Raw genomic sequence first — 21,332 nt, forward strand, 5'->3', positions numbered from 1 at the left:
TCCCTGGGGCTGACTGGGTCTGTGGAAGAGGTTGACGTTTTCAGACCACTTGGAAATGTGGTAAAACAGTAATAGGCTGAGGAAATGAGCAAACAACAGAAAAAAAGAATATGACCATAGACAATTGCTTTGGTCCCATGGAAGATCAAGGTATACTCTCAGAAGATGACAAAGTCAAAGTTTCTATATCCAAAGCCTCCAAGAGAAATAGAAAATGGCCTCCAACAACAGAAAAGCTCAAAAAAAGGTGTTGATAAACAAGGGACTTCTGGCCAAGATGGAGGAAAAAAGACAGACACTGTGATAGGTGTTGTCTCTCTTTCCCCTCAGAAATAAGATGAGAGAAACCTCTTAATAGAAATTCAACAAAACCCAGAAAGAGAAGCTAGGAGAAGAACACCTACCAAGAAGGTCTGTCTCAGGGGACCATGGGCGATGGGAGACAAGAGCAGAGAATCAGCACTAGGGACAGCAGCTTGGGGAGACCAGAGGGTCAGCCCAAGCTGTAGAGACTTAAGGTGAGTGATGGGTGTGAGATCCAACTTTAGCTGCCGAGTCTTTGGCCAGAGGGAAAAGAGCTACAGGAAAGTGAGTTCCAGCACAGAGTCTCAGAAGACACCTGGAGAACAACCAGCTGGGTTAGGGACCTGAGCGCCATACTTCCAGCCCTTTGCCCAGAACAAGCAAACACCCCCACCCCAACTCGCTCAACAGAGGAAGATTAACTGCCTCTCCCAGGACCCAACCCAGTTTTCAAGGTCAACTCAGACCCTGCTGCTGAGGACCACACTCCAGATAAAGCAACCAGCACCCCTTAACTGGCTGGCCCTTGGAATTACTAAATCAAGTGAACAAAGTCTCTAGGATCCTCAAAAGCAAACCTCTGAGAGCCAGCTCCCCTGCCCCCAATGCAAGATGAAAAGAGGCCAGAAAAAAGGAGGGCCCATGGAGAAATACTTAGGAAGAGACAGATCCTAACCCAGAGAGATCCAGCACTGCTGAGGAGAATATGAATTGGTTTCCCACCCAGAAAGACTTTCTTGAAGAAATCAGGAAGGATTAGGTAACAGCACCATATTGGTTTCATAGAAAGAGGCAGAGTTCTATCTTTCCCTATTTTTCCAAAGAGTTTATATAGAATAGGAACCAATTGTTCCATAAATGTTTGGTAGAATTCACTTGTGAATCCATCAGGCCCTGGAGATTTTTTCTTAGGGAGTTCAACATCTTTAATAAAAAATAAATTTAAAAAAGAAATCAGGAAGGAGTTTAAAAATCAATTGGAAAAATTGGGAAAAGAAACTCTAGAGAAAATTAACATGTTGCAAGAGAAAACTAACATCTCGCAACAAGAAAACACATACTAGGAAAAATCAATTGGACAAATACAAAATGAGAATAACTCTCTCAGATATTCATTTGGGCAAATACAAAAATAAAATGATTCTTTCAAAACTACATGTGGGCAAATAGAAAAGTCCTTCAAAAATAGAATGGGCCAACTGGAAAAGGAGTTACAAAAGATAAAGGAAGAAAAATCTTCTCTAAAAAATAGAACGGAATCAGTGGAAACTAATGACTTCATGAGACAACAAGATTGTTTGTCAAAACCAAAAGATCAAAAAAAATAGAAAAAATTTAAAATACCTCATCAATAAAAGCACTGACCTCGAGAATATATTGAGAAGGAGGAATCTGAGAATTATTGACCTTCCTGAGAAAATTGAAGAGAAAAAAACTGGACTTAATATTACAGGATTTAGTGATGGAAAATTGTCCTGATATCATGGAACCTGAGAGCAAAATAGTTATATAAAGAATACATTGATCCCCTCTGCAAAGAAATCCTAAAATGAAAACACCAAGGAATGTTGTGGCCAAATTCCAGGATTATCAGATAAAAGAAAAACTCCTGTAAGCAGTCAGAAAGAAAAAAAAATAAATAGCAAGGAATAAGGATTATGCAGGACCTGGCTGAAGCAACATTAAGGGATTGAAGGGCCTGGAATGAGATATTCAAAAGAGCAGAGGAGCTTGGAATGCAGCCAAGAATCCAAGATCCAGCAAAACTGAGCCATCTCTTCCAGGTAAAAAGATGGACATTTAATGAAATAGGAGATTTCCAAGATTTCATGATGAAAAGACTAGAGCTAAATAGAAAATCTGGACAACAAATAGGAGACTCGAGACGCATGAAAAGGTAAAAACAAAACAAAACTGCTATCCAAAAAAGATGAAACTGGCTATATAACCACTTGGGAGAAAGAGTCTCATAAATCTTGAGAATTGTAACTTTATTAGAAAGAATATACGTAGCCAGAAGTGATGGACACATAACTTTTCTGTAATTCAAATAGAATGACTTAAAACTAATACCTCCTTTAAAAGGGGGGGGGGCTGAAAGGAGAAGAAAGGTTTGAGGGAGACTAAATGGGGAAATCTCATCACATCAAGAGGTACAAAAGATCTATTGTAATTTGAGGGGAAGAAGGGAGGAGGTGAGAACCACCTGAAACTTCATCTCATCAGACATGGCTTAAAGTTAACTTAGACACAATTAATAAAGTTAAGAAATTTATGAACTTTCAATCATTAAAAATGAAAAAGGGGAGTGGGGGAAGGGGAGGGGGAGAAAAAAGGGGAACTATCAGAAGGAAGGGAAGAAGTGGGAAAAGGGGAGGAGGGTCAATTTAAGGGAATAAGCACAATGAAGGTGGCAGTATTCAGAAACAAAACACTAGGGAATATGGATGGGGGGAAGGGGAAAAATACAAACAGAAGAAAGATAGCATAGAAGGCAATAAAGAGTTAGTAATTATAACTCTGAATGTGAATGGGATGAACTCTCCCTTAAAATGTAAGTGAACAGCAGAGTGGATTAAAAACCAGAATCCTACAATAAGCTGCTTACAAGAAACTCATTTGAAGCAGAGAGTAAAGGTAAAAGGTTGGAGCAAAATATATTTTACTTCAGCTTTTAAGTGAAAAAAGCAGGGTGATAGCAATCCTTTTCTCAGAAAAAGCAGCTTCAAAAACAGATAGATTTTAAAAGAGATAAGGAAGGAAATTATATCCTCCTAAAAGGCTCCATATAAAATAAAGTAATTTCAATACTAAATATGTACACACCCAATGGGACTCCATCCAAATTCTTAGAAGAGAGATTGAAAGAGGTACAGAAAGACACTGACAGTAAAACTCTACTAGGGGGAAACCTCAACCTGCCACTCTCAGATTTAGAAAAATCAAATCATAAAATAAACAAGAAGGAAGCTAAGGAGGTAAATAGAATGTTAGAAAACCTAGATCTATGGAGAAAATTGAACATACTTTTTTTCTGCAGTACATGGCACTTACACAAAAATTGACCATGTACTAGGACATAAAAATGTAATCATCAATTGCAGAAAGGCAGAAATAGTGAATGCATCTTTTTCAGATCATAATGCAATAAAAATTATATGCAATTGTGGGCTAAGGAGATATATACCCAGAACTAATTGGAAATAACTTCATTTTAAAGAGTGAGTGGATCAAGCAACAAATTATAGAAAGGTTTAATTATTTCATCCTAGATAATGACAATAATTATACAACATACCAAAACCTACAGGATACATTCAAGGTGGCTGTCAGGGGATATATTGTATCTTTAAATGCTTACATGAATAAATTAGAGAAAGAAGACATAAATGAACTAAATATGGAACTAAAAAATTAGAGAAAGAACAAATTAAAAACTCCCAATTAAATACCAAATTAGAAATTTTAAAAATTAAAGGAGAAATTTAAAAAATGGAAAGCAAGAAAACTATTAAACTAATAAATAAAACAACAAGTTGGTTTTATGAAAAATTAATAAAATTGTAGACATCTGGTCAATTTGATTAAAAAAAGAAAGAAGAAAATCAAATTGCTAGTATCATAAATGAACAAGATGAACTCACCACCAATGAGGAAGAAATTGAAATAAAAATTTGCAATTATTTTGCCCAACTCTATGCCAATAAATTTGACAATCTAAGTGAAATGGATGAATATTTACAAAAATTATAAGTTGCCCAGATTAAATGGAGAGGAAATTAAAAACCTAAATGGCTCATTCTCAGAAAAAGCAATTCAACAAGCCATTATTGAACTCCCTAAGAAAAAATCTCCAGGGCCAGATGGATTCACAAGTGAGTTCTATCAAACATTTAAGGAACAATTGGTTCTGATTCTATATAAAATCTTTGCAAAAATAGAGGAAGATGGAACTCTACCTGACTCTTTCTATGACACCAATTTGGTGCTGATACCTAAACCAGGAGGAGTTAAAACAGAGAAAGAAAGTTATAGACCTATCTCCCAGGTGAATATAGATGCAAAAGTCTTAAATAAAATCTTATCAAAACAATTACAACAAGTTATCACTAAGATAATACATTATGATCAAGAAGGATTTATCCCAGAAATGTGGTATTGGTTCAATATTAGGAAAGTTGTTAGTATAATAAATTATATCAATAACATACTTATCAGAAATCATAGGAGCATATCAATAGATGCTGAAAAAGCTTTTGATAAAATACAGCACCCATTCCTAATAAAAGCACTAGAGAGTGGAGGAATAAATGTTTTTTTTTTCCTTAGAGTAATAAGCAGTATCTATCTGAAACCATCAACAAGCATTTTATGCAATGGGGATAGGCTTGAGGCATTCCCAAAAAACCAGGGGTGAAACAAGGATGCCCATTATCACCACTACTTTTCAATATTTTATTAGACATGTTAGACTCAGCAATAAGAGCAGAAAAAATAATTGATGGAATTAGAATAAGGAAGGAGGAGACAAAACTCTTACTGTTTGCAGATTACATGATGTTATACAAGAGAATCCCAAAAAGTCATCTAAAAACCACTAGAAATAATTAGCAACTTTAGCAAAGTAACAGGATATAAAATAAACCCTCATAAATCCTCAACATTTCTATATATGACTAGCAAGATACAGCAGAAAGAGCTAGAAAGAGAAATTCCATTCAAAGTAACCTCAGGTAAAATAAAATACCTGGGAGTCTAACTACCAATATAGACTCAAAACCTTGTTGAAAGCAATTTCAAAACTCTTTTCATGCAAATAAAATCAGATTTAAATACCTGGGTGAACATCAACTGTTCATGGATAGTTCGAGCTAATATTAAAAAAATGACAATTCTACCAAAACTAAACGACTTGTTTAGTGCCCTACCAATCAAAATTTCAAAAAATTACTTTAATGAGTTAGAAAAAGTGATCTTGAAATTTATATGGAGAAATAAAGTTAAGAATTTCCAGGGATTCAATGAAAACAAAGTACAAAAGAATGTGGCTTAGCCTTACCAGATCTAAAATTATATTATAAAGCATTGGTCCTCAAACTGATCTGGTATTGGCTAAGAAATAAAGTCATGGATCAATGGAACAGACTAGGTGCAACAGCAGGAAATGATTTTAGTAATCTGCTGTTTGATTAACCCAAAGAATCCAGCTATTGGGATAAAAACTCTCTCTCTTCAATAAATCTGTTGGGAAAATTGGAAGTTACTATGGAAGAAACTTAGATTAGACCAACACCTCACACCCTATTCGAAGAAAAGATTCAAATGGATACAGGATTTAGATATAAAAACAATATGATAAGCAAACTAGAATATCAAGGAGTAGTTTACTTGTCAGATCTATGGAAATGGAAACAGTTTATGACCAAGGAAGAGATAGAGAACATTATTCAAAACAAACTAGATAATTTTGACATTAAATTAAAAAGCTTTTACACAGACAAAACCACTGTAACCAATATCAAAAGAAATGTAGTAAATTGGGAAACAATTTTTGCTACTAGTATTTCTGACAAAAGACTCATTTTTAAAATATACAGAGAACTGAGTCAAATTTTCAAAAAAAACAAGTCATTCCCCAATTGACAAATAACCAAAGGATATGCAAAGTTAATTTACAACTGAGGAAATGAAAGCAATCCATAGTCATATGAAAAATTGCAATAAATCATTACTTATTAGAGAAATGCAAATTAAAGAATCTCTGAGATACCACCTTACACATCTCAGACTGGCTAATATGACCAGAAAGGAAAATGATCGATGCTGGGAGGGATGCAGGCAATCTGGGAAACTAATACATTGTTGCTGGAGCCCTGAACTCATCCAACCTTTCTGGAGAGCAATTTGAGATTATGCCCAAAGGGCAACAAAAATGTGCATACCCTTTGACCCAGCAATACCACTACTGAGTCTATACCTTGAAGAGATGATAAAAAAAGGTAAAAACATTTGTACAAAAATATTTATTGAAACCCTGTTTGTAGTGGCAAAAAATTGGAATTTAAGTGAATGTCCTCCAATTGGGTAATGGTTTAACAAACTGTGGTATGTGTATGTCCTGGAACACTCTTGTTCTATTAGAAACCAAGAAGGATGAGGAATTCAGGGAAGCCTGGAAAGATTTGCATGAACTGATGCTGAGTGAGATGAGCAGAACCAGAAAAACATTCTACACCCTAACGGCATCATGGGAGTGATGATCAACCCTGATGGACTTGCTCATCCCTTCAGTGCAACAACCAGGAACAATTTTAAACTATCTGCAGTGGAGAATACCATCTGTATCCAGAGAAAGAATTATGGACTTTGAACAAAGACCAAAGACTATTACCATCAAATTTAAAAAAAAGCATTATAGTAATTTTACTATCTCAGACTTTATTTTTCTTCTTTAAGGATATGATTTCTTTGTCATCACATTCCATTGAGATCAATGTATACCCTGGAACCAATGTTATCACTAACAGAATGCCTTTTGTGGGGGGCTGGGGATAGGGAAGGCAGAATGGTGAAAATTTGCAAAATTCAAAATAAATAAAATCTTTCTTTAAAAAAAGAAAGAAAACAATTAAGAGAGGTAGAAGAAAAGTAGGAAGGAGAAATGAGAGTGAAACGGATAAATCATGAAAACCAAGTCAATGACTTAGTGAAAGAAATACAAAAAAATGAAGAAAATAACATTAAAAACCAGTTTATGCCAAATAGAAAAAAGCATTCTAAAAGTCAAATGAGAAGTATGCCTTAAAAACACAGAATTGGCCATTGGAAAAGGAGATAAAAAAGCTCTGTGAAGAAAATAACAACTTCACCTGTAGTATGGAACCTAAGGAAGCTGATCACATTGTGACTAATCAAGAAACAATAAAATAATAACAAAATTAGGGGAAAATGTGAAATGTCTCATTGGAAAAAAAATAACTGACCTTGAAACCACATCCAGGAGAAGTAGTTTAAAAATTATTGGGCTACCTGAAAGTCATGTGGGGCTAAGACATTTCACAGCAGTCAAAAAACTTTTGGGATGGAGTGGAATGGGGGAAGGGGAGGGAATTTGTGAACCTACATTCTCATCAGAAATGGTTCAGAGAGCAAATAACATACACATTTAATAGAGTATAGAAATATATCATACCCTAGAGAAAAATGAGAGGAAAGAAATATACTTCTGAATAGTTTATTATTCTCCTTAACATTGATGTTTGTTGAAAACTGCAGAAACCCGAACTAATTCAGTCTCTGTTAGCCTGAATTCCCCTCTCACCTTGGTAAAATAGACTTTTCTCACTGACCTAAGTTGTTTTGGACCTGAAAAATTGACTCATCCATTCCTTTTGTGTGTTGTCTCTCCAGAATTTGTTTTCAGGTGTATTTAAAGCTGTTTAGAAGTGGATTTGGGGGGAGCTCAGAAGTGTCCCTACCTTTTCTCTGTTATCTTAGGTCTGGGGGTACCTAATTTTTTTAAAAATAAAGATAAACACATGATAGCATCAAATCAACAGTCAAACCATAATAGAACACTTTAACTTCCCATTCCAAGAACTAGACTAATTTATGTCTGTAGTGGCTCAGGCAACATGAGCTCCATTTGGACCACAACTTTCTCTCTTAATGGAAGATTTTTTGCTTTTGTTTTTTGTTTTTTTACATTGAGCATGGTATGAAAGAAGTGGAAAATAAGAACACAACTGGAAAACAGATGTAAAGATGGTATCATCATTGGTGGAAAAAAAAATTAGTTCTTTTGCAAACTTTATGAAGAAGTTTCTAGAGACTTCCGGCCAAGATGGGAGAGAGAAGACAGGCACTGCATTAAGTGTTCCCTGTGTTCCCTCAAAAATAACATGAAATAACCTCTTTTTTAAATTTATTTTTATTAAAGATGTTATTTGAGTTTTACAATTTTCCCCCCAATCTTAATTCCCTCCCTACCCCCCCCCCAAGAAAAGTAATCTGTCAGTATTTACTTTGTTTCCATGTTGTACCTTGATCCAAATTGGGTGTGTGAGAGAGAAATCATAGCCTTAATGAAGAGACAAGAGGGGCGGCTAGGTGGTGCACTGGATAAAGCACCAGCTCTGGAGTCAGGAGTACCTGGGTTCAATTCCGGTCTCAGATACTTAATAATTACCTAGCTGTGTGGCCTTGGGCAAGCCAGTTAACCCCATTTGCCTTGCAAAAAAAAAAGCCTAAGAAGAGATAAGTCTAAGAAGTAACAAAATCAGGCAGTACGATATCTGTTTTTTTTTTCTAAATTAAAGGCAATAGTCCTTGAACTTTGTTCAAACTCCACATCTCTTTATCTGGATACAGATGGCACACTCCTTTGCAGACAGCCCAAAATTGTTCCCGATTGTTGCCCTGAAGGAATGAGCAAGTCCTTCAAGGTTGATCATCACTCCCATATTGCTGTTAGGGTACACAGTATTTTTCTGGTTCTGATCATCTCACTCAACATCAGTTCATGCAAATCCTTCCAGGCTTCCCTTAAATCCCATCCCTCTTGGTTTCTGATAGAACAATAGTGTTCCATGATATACATATACCACAGTTTGCTAAGCCATTCCCCAATTGAAGGACATTTACTTGATTTCCAATTCTTTGCCACCACAAACAGGGCTGCTATAAATATTTTTGTACAAGTGTTTTAATGCTTTTTCATCATCTCTTCAGGATATAGACCCAGTAGTGGTATTGCTAGGTCAAAGGGCATGCACATTTTTGTTGCCCTTGGGGCGTAGTTCCAAACAGCTCTCCAGAAGGGTTGAAAGAGTTCACAGCTCCACCACCAGTGTAATAGTGTCCCAGATTTCCCCCAGCCCTTCCATCCATGATCATTATTCTTTCTGGTAATATTGGCCAATCTGAGAGGTATGAGATGATATCTTAGAGAAGCTTTAATTTGCATTTCTCTAATAATTAATCATTTAGAGAATTTTTTATATGGCTATGGATTGCTTTGATCTCCTCATCTGTAAATTGCCTTTGAATAACCTTTGGCCATTTGTCAATTGAGGAATGGCTTTTTGTTTTAAAAATATGATTCAGTTCTCTGTATATTTTAGAAATGATTCCTTTGTCAGATTCATTACTTGTAAAAATTGTTTCCCAATTTACTACACTTCTTTTGATCTTGGTTACAGTCATTTTATTTGTACAAAACCTTTTTAATTTAATGTAATTGAAACCATCTAATTGGTTTTTGGTGATGTTCTCCAACTCTTCCTTAATCATAAACTGCTCCCCTTTCCATAGATCTGACAGGCAAACTCTTCCTTGATTTTCTATTTTGCTTATAGTATAGTTTTTTACGTCTAAGTCCTGTAACCATTTGGATCTTATCTTGGTAATGGGTGTTAGGTGTTGGTCTAATCTAAGTTTCTTCCATACTAACTTTCAATTATTCCAGCAGTTTTTATCAAAGAGGGTGTTTTTATCCCAATAGCTGGACTCTTTGGGTTTATCAAACAGCAGCTTACTATAATCATCTCCTGCTTTTACACCTAGTCTATTCCACTGGTCCACCACTCTGTTTCTTAGCCAATACCAAACTGTTTTGATGAATGATGCTTTATAATATAATTTTAGATCAGGTAGGGCTAAGCCACCTTCTTTTGCACTTTTTTTCATTAAGCTCCTGGCAATTATTGACATTTTATTTCTCAATATGAATTTACTTACAATTTTTCTAACTCATTAAAATAATTTTTTGGAATTTTGATTGGTAGGGCACTAAACAGATAGTTTAGTTTTGGTAGAATTGTCATTTTTATTATATTAGCTCTACCTATCCATAAGCAGTTGATATTTGCCCAGTTATTTAAATCTGATTTAATTTCTGTGAGAAGTGTTTTATAATTGTTTTCAAAAAGATTCTGAGTATGTCTTGGCAAGTAGTTCATATTGTCTGAGGTTACTATGAATGGGATTTCTCTTTCTAGCCCTTCCTGCTGCATCTTGCTAGACATATATAGAAAAGTTGAGGATTTATGAGGGTTTATTTTATAACCTGCAACTTTGCTAAAATTGCTAATTGTTTCTAGTAGTTTTGTGGATGATTTCTTCGGATTCTCTAGGTCGACCATCATGCCATCTGCAAAGAGTGAGAGTTTTGTTTCTTCCTTCCCAATTCTAATTCCTTCAATTTGTTTTTCTTCTCTAATTGCTGAAGTTAAGATTTCTAATACAATATTGAAAAGTAATGGTGATAAAAGGCACCCTTGTTTCACCCCTGATCTTACTGGGAATGCCTCTAGCCTCTCCCCATTGAATATAATGCTTGTTGATGGCTTCAGATAAATACTGCTAATTATTCTAAGGAACAGCTCATTTATTCCTACATTCTCCAGTGTTTTTTAGTAGGAATGGATGCTGTATTTTGTCAAAAGCTTTCTCAGCATCTATTGATATGATCATATAATTTCTGATAGGTTTATTGTTGATATAATTGAGTATCCTAACAGTTTTCCTAATATTGAACCAACCCTGCCTTCCTGGAATAAATTCTACTTGATCATAATGTATTATCCTAGTGATAACTTGTTGTAATTGTTTTGCTAAGATTTTATTTAGGATTTTTGCATCTATATTCATCAAGGAAATAGGTCTATACTTTTCTTTCTCTGTTTTAACTCTTCCTGGTTTAGGTAACAGCACAATATTGGTTTCATAGAAAGAATTAGGCAGAGTTCCATCTTTCCCTATTTTTCTAAAGAGTTTATATAGAACTGGAACCAATTGTTCCTTAATGGAGATATTTTTTCTTAGCGAGTTCAATGATGGCTTGCTGAATTTCTTTTTCTGAAATAAAATTCTTTAGGTATTTAATCTCCTCTTCATTTAATGTGGGAAACTTATATTTTTGGTATTGATCCATTTCACTTAGATTATCAAATCTATTGGCATAGAGTTGGGCAAAATAATTTCGAATCATTACTTTAATTTCCTCCTCATCGATGGTGAGTTCACCTTTTACATTTATGATACTAGCAATGTGGTTTTCGTCCTTCTTTTTTTTAATCAAATTGACCAGAGTTTAATCTGTTTTATTGGTTTTCTCATAATACCAACTTTTGGTTTTATTTATTAATTCAATATTTATTTTTATTTCAATTTTATTGATTTCTCCTTTAATTTTTAGAATTTCTAATTTGGTATTTAATTGGGAATTTTTTATTTGTTCTTTCTATAATTTTTTAGTTGCATGTTTAGTTCATTAATTTCCTCTTTCTCCAATTTATTCATATGAGCATTTAAAGCAATAATATATCCCCTGAGAGTCGCTTTGAATGATTGCCCTATGTTTTGGTGTGTTGTTTCATTACTATCATTATCTAGGATAAAATGGTTTATTCTTTCTATAATTTGTAAATTGGTCCCCTCAATTTTAAAAATGAGGTTATTCATTTTCCAATTGGTTCTGGGTCTATATCTCCATGGCCCAATATTACATATGACTTTTATTGCATTGTGATCTGACAAAGATGTATTCACTATTTCTGCCTTTCTGCAGTTGATCATTAGGTTTTTATGTCCTTGTACATGGCCAATTTTTGTATAAGTTCCATGTACTGTGGAGAAAAAGGTATATTCCTTTCTATCCCCATTCAGTTTCCTCCATAAGTCTACCATATCTAAATTTTCTAACAATCTATTTACCTCTTTAACTTCTTTCTTATTTTATGATTTGATTTATCTAGATCTGAAAGTGGGCGGTTGAGGTCTCCCACTAGTAGAGTTTTCTTGTCTATGTCTTCCTGTAGTTCTTTCAGCTTCTCCTGTAAGAATTTGGGTGCTGTCCCACAGGGTGCATATATATTCAGTATTGAAACAACTTTATTGTCTATGGTATATTTTAGGAGGATAAAGTTTCCTACCTTATCTCCTTTAACACTATGCATTTTTACTGCTGCTTTGTCTGCCATAAGGATTGCTACCCCTGCTTTTTTTACTTCAGCTGAAGCAAAATATATTTTGCTCCAGTATTATACCTTTCCTCTATATGTATCTTTCTGCTTCAAATGAGTTTCTTGTAAGCAGCATATTTTAGGATTCTGGTTTTTAACCCATTCTGCTATTCACTTATGTTTTAAGGGAGAATCCATCCCATTCACATTCAAAGTTACTATTACTAATTCTTTATTGCCCTCCATGCTATCTTCCTTCTGTTTGTATTTTCCCCCTTCCCCCCTTATCCATATTCCCCAATATTTTGTTTCTGAATACCACCCCCTTAAGTGGGTTTGTCCTCCTATATCACCCCTCCCCTTTCTTTCCCTTTTTCCCTTTCCCTTCCCTTCCTTTTGTTGGTTCCCCCTTTTTTCCCCCTACTCCCCTTCCCATTCTCCATTCCCTCCCTCCTCTTTTCCCCTTTTAATACTTGAAAGGTTAGATGTTTTATAACTTAACTGACTATGTGTAGGTTGAGATTAAGCCAAGTCTGATGAGAAGATTCAGGTGTTTATTTATTTATTTATTTATTTGTTTGTTTATTTGTTTATTTATTTATTTTAGTTTTTGCAAGGTAAATGGGGTTAAGTGGCTTGTCCAAGGCCACACAGCTAAGTAATTATTAAGTGTCTGAGCCCGGATTTGAAACCAGGTACTTCTGACTCCAGGACTGATGCTTTATCTGCTTTGCCACCTATCCACCCCAAATTCAGGTGTTTCTCATCTGCTCCCTTCTTCCCCTCTATTACCAAAGGTATTCTGTATCTCTTAGTGTAATGAAATTTACCTCATTCAATCCCCTCCCTCCTCCCATCTCTTTCTTGTCCCACTTTTTAAGGAGGTAGTGTTTTTCTTAGATCATTCTGAGTCATAGAAAATTCTGAATATCTGTTACTTCTAGTTAAGTATCTTCTAGCTAGTAGAGTTAAAATTCATGATGGTTATTACAGTCTTTCTCCCAAGTGGGGTTAAACCCAGTAACATCCCATTAGATAGCGGTCTTATGGATAGATCATGAATGTCCATCATTTCTGGCTAGGTATATTCTCTCTGTTAGAGTTACAATTCTCAAGATTTATGAGATTCTTTTTCCCCATGCTGTGGGATATAGCCAGTTTCAACTTATTGGACAGCAGTTTTTTTTCCTTTTACTGCCCCCCTTTTTTGTTTTTTTACCTTTTCTTGTGTCTCTTGAACCTCCTGTTTGATGTCCAAATATTCTATTTGGCTCTAGTCTTTTCATCAAGAATTTTTGGAAATCTTCCATTTCATTAAATGTCCATCTTTTTCCCCTCAGCTTGGTGGGATAGTAGATTCTTGGCTGCATTCTAAGCTCCATTGGTTTTCTAAATATCTCATTCCAGGCCCTTCGATCAATGCAGCCAGGTCCTGCATGATCCTTACTGTGGCTCCTTGATATTTAAATTGTTTCTTTCTGTCTGCTTTTAGGATATTCTCTTTTATCTGATAGATCTGGAATTTGGCTACAACATTTCTTGGTGTTTTCATTTTAGGGTCTTTTTCTGGAGAGGATCGATGTAATGTATTCTTTCAATAACTACTTTGCCGTCCAGTTCCATGATTTCAGGGCAGTTTTCCATCAGTAGGTTCTTTAATATTAAGTCCAGGCTTTTTTTCTTTTCAATGTTTTTAGGAAGTCCTATAATTCTCAGGTTGCCCCTCCTCGATCTATTCTCAAGGTCAGTGGTTTTGTTGATGAGGTATTTTACATTTTCTTCTATTTTTTTTTCTATTTTTTGATTTTGTTTAACTGGCTCTTGCTATTGCATGAAGTAATTAGTAATTCTTTTTTTAGGGAGGAGTTTCCTTCATTAACCTTTTGCAACTCCTTTTCCAATTGGTGAATTCTACTTTTGAAAGAGCTTTACATTTGACCCATTGAGGTTTTGAGAGAATCATTTTCTTTTTGCATTTGCCCAATTGATGATCTGAGAGAATTATTCTCATTTTGTATTTATCCAATTGATGATGTGAGAGATTTATTCTCATTTTGTAATTGTCCCATTAAGGATCTGAGAGATTTATTCTCCTTTTGTATTTTTCCAATTGTATTTTCTAAGGATTTTTTTCTTGTTGCAACGTATTAATCGCCTCTCCAAAATTTTCCAGTTGATTTTTAAGGTACTTCCTTATTTCTTCAAAGATGTCTTTCTGTGCTGAATACCAGATCGTATTCTCCTTAGAGGTTCCAGGCCTTTCTGAGTTAGGGTCTTTCACTTCCAAAAATTTTTCTATGGATCCAACTTTCCAATGACCTTTCTTCATTTTGCTGAAACATTGAGTTGGGTAGGGGCTGGTTCACAGGGGCTTGGGATTGCTAAAGGTTTTACTCACTTAATGCAATTTCTCTGGCTGGCCAGTAGGAGGTGCTGGTTGTTTTCGCTGGAGTGTCTGTGACCTTGATTGAGGCCTTCTCCCTTTGCTTGAAGGGAGGAGTTGGAACTATTGAATTCTTTTGCCTTCACTTAATGGTGGGCTTTAATCTAGCCTGTTGTCATTCACTCTAGATTGTCAGCTGGGCTGATTTTTCTGCTCACACACCTAGGCTTGAGGCAGAATTAGTTTGCAAATGTTTGTTTGCCTGGACTCAGAGTTCTTCAGACCAGAGGAGCCCAGGGATGGTGTCCACACTCTCTTGCACCAAAACTCTCCCCCCAGCCCTGTCGGCAAGCTCCAGAGAGACAGCACCAACACCAGTGCCTCTGCTCCCTAGTTGACTCAAGCCCCTGCCTTCTAGCCCCACAGCTGATCCAGCAAATCTGGCTCTCAGCACTCAAACTCCCGGCTTCACTTCAACTGCTAATGTGGCTGCTCCGGGGCTGAACCACCCTCTGAGCCCAGACTCACCCACCTGAATTCAGCCATTGCTGCTGCCAGAGACAAATCCTGAGGTAGATGTTCTTTCTTCTGGCTTTTCTTTCTTGGTTTTGTGGCTCAGATTTCTATTAAGAGGTTTTTTCATATGATAGATGGGGAAAGATCAGGAGACTTTAGAACTGTGCCTGTCTTCTCTCCGCCATCTTGGCCAGAAGTCGAAAGAAAACTCTTAACAGAAACTTGAATCAACAAAACCCAGAAAAAGAAGCTAGGAGAAGTACAACTAAAAAAGAAAGTCTGTCTCAGGGTAATGTGGGGGTGGGGGTGAGCCAAAGACTGGCACTAGCCACAGAGACTTTGGTGAGAGGCACTAACTGCAGAGAATTTGGTGAGAGGTGGGAGAACCAACTTCAGCTGCAAGGGGGTGTAGAGTTCTGCATCTTGGCAATCCAGCTCTGTACAGGACTTGAGCTCCATACTTTTGGAGCACTAATCCAGGAATTAAACAGTAGTTGCCCTGCCCCTATCCCCTCAGGCATATGTGAGGACTAAGGAGCAAACTCAGCTGAAAGGGAGATTTGCTTCCAGCCCACTTTTCAAGGTCAATTCAGACAATGCTGGCCATTCGCCCTACCTCCTTACTCCCTCCAGGATTGGGAAAGGGCTTCAATCACTCCAGAGAAAGCAAACACCACCCACTACTGGCTGGTCCTTGAAATTGCTAAGCCAAGTGAATAAAGCCTCTTAGTATCTTCAAAAGTAAACCTCTGCTTGCCAGCCGCTCCACCAACACAAGATCCTAGAAAAATGGAGAAAAGCTAGCAATAAGGGAACCCATGGTGAAATATTTAGAACAATCAGATTCTAACCCAGAGAGTTCTAGCACTTCTGAAGAGAATATGATTTGGTCTCCAGCCCAGAAAGACTTCCTTGAAGAAATCAGGAAGGAGTTTGAAAATCAATTGGAAAAGTTGGGGAAAGAAACTGCAAAAGAAAATTTACATCTTGTGACAAGAAAACAAAACACTGGAATACATAATTGAACAAATGCAAAATGAGAATAATTCTCTCAAATCCTCAATTAGGCAAATGCAAAAAGGAAATGATTCTCTCAAAATACACTTCCACAAATGGAAAACTCCTTCAAAAAGGTAATTGACCAATTGGAAAAGGAGTTGCAAAAGGTAAATGAAGAAAATTCTTCTCTAAAAACATAAATGGGGTGACTAGGTGGCATAGTGGTTAAAGCACCCACTCTGGAGTCAGGAGTACTTGGGTTCAAATCCAGTCTCAGACAATTAATAATTATCTAGCTGTGTGGCCTTGAGCAAGCCACTTAACCCCATTTGCCTTGCAAAAGCCTAAAAAAAAGAAAACCTTAAAATGAAACTAATGACTTCATGAGACAACAATATTCTGTTAAACAAAACCAAAAGATTGAAAAAATAGAAAAAATGTAAAATACCTCATCAGCAAAACCATTGACCTCAAGCATAGATCAAGAAAGGACAACATGAGAATTATAGGACTTCCTGAAAACATTGATAAGAAAAAAAAGTTTGGACTTAATATTACAGGATTTAGTGATGGAAAACTGTTCTGATATCATGGAACCAGAGGGAAAAATAGTTATTGAAAGACTACATCTATCCCTTCTGGAAAGAGATCCTGAAATGAAAACTCCAAGAAATGTTGTGGCCAAATTAAAGAACTATAAGATAAAAAAGAAAATCCTGCAAGCAGCAAAAAAAAAGGCACAATTTAAAAACCAAGGAACCTCAGTAAGGATTACACAGGAACTGGCTGCATCAACCACTAAGAGATTGAAGGGCCTGGAAAGAGATATTCCGAAGAGCAAGGGAGCTTGGAATGCAACCAAGAATCTACTATGCAACGAAGTTGAGACTTGTATTCTAGGGGGAAAAGATAGACATTTAATGAACTGGGAGATTTCCAAAATTTCCTGATGAAAAACCAGAGTTAAATAGAAATTTTTTACATCAAACAGGAGGCTTAAGAAACACATGAAATGTTTAAAAAAGGGGGGGGAAGTAAAAAAAAACTGCTATCCAATAAGATGAAACTTGCCATATCCTCACTTGGGAGAAAGATTCTCATAACTCTTGAGAACTGTAACTCTATTAGAGAGAATATTTTTATCCAGAGGTGATGGACACTCATGACTTTTCTATGAGACTTTCAGCCAATAAGATGAAACTGGCTATATACCTACCTGGGAGAAGGACTCTAGTAACTTTCAAGAATTGTAACTCTACTAGAGAGAATAAACTTAGCCAGAAGTGATGGATACACATGACTTTTCTGTGCATCAGATAGAATGATTTACAAACAATACCTCCTTTAAAAGGAATCTGTAACAAGATGTGAGGATGGAGGAGACTGAATGGAGTAAATTACATTATATTAAGACCTACTGCAATAGAGGGGAAGAAAGAAGGAGGTTAGAAACACGTGAATCTTCTTCTCATCAGACTTGGTTTAAAGTTAACTTATACACTCAGTTAAGAAACTTATCTTCTTTTAAGTATTAAAAAGGGAAAAGGGCAGGGGAGTGGGAAGGTGGAGAAAAAGGGGAACTAATAGAAGGAAGTGAAGGAGAAAGGGAAAAAGGGGGAGGAAGGAAAGAAAGGGGAGGAGGTTATATAGGAAGGCAAACTTACTGAAGATAGCAGTATTCAGAAACAGTTCTATTAGAAGCCAGGAGGGATGGAAATTCAGGGAAGCATGGAAGGATATGCATGAACTGATGCTGAGTGAGATGAGCAGAAGCAGAGAAACACTGTATATCCTGATGGCAGTGTGGGGGATTTGATCAACCTTGATGGACTTGCTCATTCCATCAGTGTGACAATCAGGGACAACTTTGGGCTGTCTGTGAAGGAGAATACCATCTGTATCCAGAGAAAGAATTAATTGTGTAGTTTAAACATAGACCAAAAACTATTACCTTTAATTTAGAAAAAGAAAGCACGTTATCTTATTATGTAATTTTGCAATCTCTTAAACTTTATTTTTCTTCCTTAAAGATATGGTTTCTCTCTTATCACATTCAACTTAGATCAGTGTATACCATGGAAACAATGTAAAGACTAAAAGAATGCCTTCTGTGGTGGGTGAGGGAAGGGAAGCAAGATTAGGGGAAACATTGTAAAACTCAAAATAAATAAAATATTTTAAATATAGAAAAGGTTCTAACATGCAACTTTCATGTTGATTGACATGTTGGTATGGCAGTAGCAAGTCTTCTAGCAGACATAATTGGAGAAGAAGCCTCCAATTGTTAAGTCCAACTATGGTTATAATCTTATTCTATGTACCTTGCAGACAGAATGGCCATGTATGAACATGCTTATATACTTTTCATTGTTATCAGACATTTTGTTTGCAGACGCATTTTAGGTCCTTATAGTGTAAATGATAGACGACAACTCTTTATAAATGATGCATTTGGTGTTTCATATAATTATTGGAGATGTACATTGGTAATTTACATAAATGGCAAAAGTAGAGTTAGAGAAAACTTCAGATGAAAAAAAAATTACTTGTCATGATGATATTAAAGAATATTCTTTAAAATGCATGTTGAAGTGAAGGACAAAGTTTTTAAACTGGTATACAATTAGGTTGGAGGAGTATCAAAAGGAAAGCATGAAATTGTTCCAAAAGATATGAAAAGCAGAGAAATATGCCAAGAAATCTCTGAAAGATGATGACAATATTAATAATTAATACCATAATATTTTTAAGAAATGTTTTATGTATAAGCTATGTAGAAGTAATATCCTGTGTATTAATAACACTGTAATGAATTACCAATTTGTTAACAATTTATCTTGGATCAACAAGCTCATTTGTTCTTTATGGCAAAAGCTCTACTTTGGAGGAATTGTAAGGAATTTATCCATTTTTGTCTCACATTTTTAATATTAGAGAATCTACTTGAATCCAGAAGACTGACTCACAAGGGTATATAAATGGGCATGCAATATAAGGGTATATAATGTAAAACATTAATTTTTCATTAAAAAATAAATAACTCTATTTCTTTTACAACTCATTCTTTCCTTTTTTCTGCTTTATGCGAGGCAATAGGATTAAGTGACTTGCCCAAGGTCACACAATAAGGTAATTGTTAAGTGTCTAGGGCCAAATTTGATTCAGATAAATGAAGGTCCTCTTGAATCCAGAGCTCTTTCCACTGTGCCATCTAGCTGCCCCTGTTCATTCTTTCCTGTAACTGAAACAATTTCAAATAAGAGATTGTTATGACATGATAATGAATTATATAAAACATTTATCTTGGTTAAACATTTTATAACCCTTTCATGTCAAAAGAGTGAAGATGGATTTGTCTAGCAGAAGTTTCTTCTGACCCAAACTATTTTTTTCCCCAAGTCTTTTGAATAGTATCTTAGATGTTGGCTTTATATTAGCTAGTGAAATACTGAACTCTATTCAAATGAATACATGCCAATTTTACAAATTTCACCATAGTGCAAGACAAATACTATTTTTTATGAGTGGACTTCACTATTGCTGGATTTTGAATATTTATGGAGTTTATATTAAATTCCATAAATATTTAAATAATTCAAATAATCTGATAGTTTAACTTGTCTCAAAGTATTGACTTTTAAATTTTTTTTACTTGTTTTTTTTTCTCATTGTTGTTTCCCTATTTGTTCTGATTTTTCTTACACAACATTACCAATATGGAAATATATTTAACATTTGTACATATATAACCTAAATCAGATTGCTGTCCAAAGAGAAGGGAGAGGAGAAAGAATGATGGAAGAAAATGTGAAATTCAAAATAGAATAAAAATGAATATTGAAAACTATCTTTTACATGGAATTAAAAAAAATAAAAGTAAATTTAAAAAATATAAAGTTCTGGTTCCTAAAATTGGCCTTGTTTGTAGAAAAACAAAAGCTAGAACCTGTCTGAGTATCTCCAGGATTATTCAAAGAAGCAAATTAACACTTTTTAAGACTTGGACTAAAAGTTTCTTTACTTTCTAATAAACTGTGAATATGAAAAATAAAAGATGATTAGCTAAAAATGAATTTAAAAAGTCAATAAACAAATTAAAAAGGTGAATATAATTGGAGTAAAGTTATATATGATAAATATATCTAACAATATTGACAAAATTGAAAAGCAAAATTATAAAACCATTATTTTCATCTTATATGCAATAAAAATTAGTTCGATAAAAGATCATAGAAAGATAGAATAAAATTAACTTTAATTTAAAGTATATATTGCTAAAGAATGAGTGGCCCAAAGAAAAAAATCATTGAGTCAATCACTAATTTTGCTAGATTTTATAATAAAGCAATATACCAAATGTTGTGGAATATGTACAAATCATTGTTTATGGAAACTTTTTTATCTAAATGTTTCAAACAATAAAATAGAAATTGGAAAGTAAGTTGAATTGTACTTGCAAATCAAAAAAGTTAGAAAATATTTAAAAATTAAAAATTCACAATTAAACATCATATTGGAAATCCTGAAAATTAACAGGGAGAACAAAAATTGTAAAGTGAGCTAGGCATTGAATTAATAAATAAATGAAGAACTGGTTTTGTGTGGGGGGGCAAAGCAAAGTATAATAAAATAGACGAACCCCAGTTTAATTTGAATGAAAAAGAAAAAAAATCAAAATAACAGTATCAAAAATGAAAAGATGAGTTAACAGCAATGAAATTAAATTAAGTCAATCATTAGGAGCTATTTTGCTAATTTACTTGACAGCAAATATAGCAATCTAAGTGAAATGGATTGATATTTGCAAAAACATAAATTATCTTTATTAACAGAAATATAATATTTAAATAGCACCATTTTAGAAAACAATAAAGAAAACAAGCCATAAATAACCTCTGTAATTAAATGTCCCCTAAGTCAGATAGATTTGAAAGTATATTTGAACATTTAAGAAACAATTATTTTCAATAATATATAAACTTTAGGGAAAAAAGGCAAAGAAGGAGTACTGACAAATTTCTTTTATGACAAATATGGTACTAACACCTGAATCAGGAAAATAAAAATCAGAGAAAGGAAACTATATGCCAACATCAATAATGATTATTATTATAAATTCTTGGTGACATCAGTCATATCAGAAATATCATTATCTAAATAGACGCAGG

At 34.9% G+C, this 21,332-nt stretch overlaps 1 pseudogene; it reads left to right on the plus strand.

Annotated features, from left to right (window-relative positions):
- Positions 1-435: 435 nt before the first annotated feature.
- LOC141505125 (proteasome subunit alpha type-3 pseudogene) lies at positions 436-18,897 on the plus strand (annotated as a pseudogene).
- Positions 18,898-21,332: the final 2,435 nt, after the last annotated feature.

Source organism: Macrotis lagotis, chromosome 1, assembly GCF_037893015.1.
Source record: "Macrotis lagotis isolate mMagLag1 chromosome 1, bilby.v1.9.chrom.fasta, whole genome shotgun sequence".
NCBI classification, from domain to species: Eukaryota; Metazoa; Chordata; class Mammalia; order Peramelemorphia; family Peramelidae; genus Macrotis; species Macrotis lagotis.